This window comes from Arachis duranensis, chromosome 3, assembly GCF_000817695.3.
Source record: "Arachis duranensis cultivar V14167 chromosome 3, aradu.V14167.gnm2.J7QH, whole genome shotgun sequence".
Taxonomy (NCBI): Eukaryota; Viridiplantae; Streptophyta; class Magnoliopsida; order Fabales; family Fabaceae; genus Arachis; species Arachis duranensis.
This window is the reverse complement of record NC_029774.3, coordinates 91,026,799-91,027,292: the sequence shown is the minus strand read 5'-3', so window position 1 is coordinate 91,027,292 and position 494 is coordinate 91,026,799.

The window sequence follows — 494 nt, the reverse complement described above, 5'->3', positions numbered from 1 at the left end:
AGAAGTCTCGTAATTAAATATTTTGTTAGCTTTTTTTTACTGCATGAAATAAAATATATATTTTTTTAATTTTTAATTATTATTTTTTAATAATTTTTTTAATAAATTATTAATTTTTTTAATAAATCAGGGTGTAATTCGAATCAACTTGATTCGAATTATTGTATGTGTGTAATTCGAATCAAGTTGATTCGAATTAGTGTGTGTGTGAGTTTTGTGTATAATTCGAAGCAATATGATTCGAATTATGTGTAGATTGAGTTCGAATCTAGTTGATTCAAACTACATATAAACATGCATTGGTTGATTCATAAAATAAATTTTGGTTTGGCGGATTTGCGTAAAAATTTCTTTCCCTTGGCTTATTTTAGTGTTTTGCCTTAATATATATGTATAGATAAATAAAAAATTATTATAATTTATAAAAATTACACATATAATGGCATTAATAATAAAGAATAAAAACTTATTGAATAATTGTAGGCTCAAAAAAA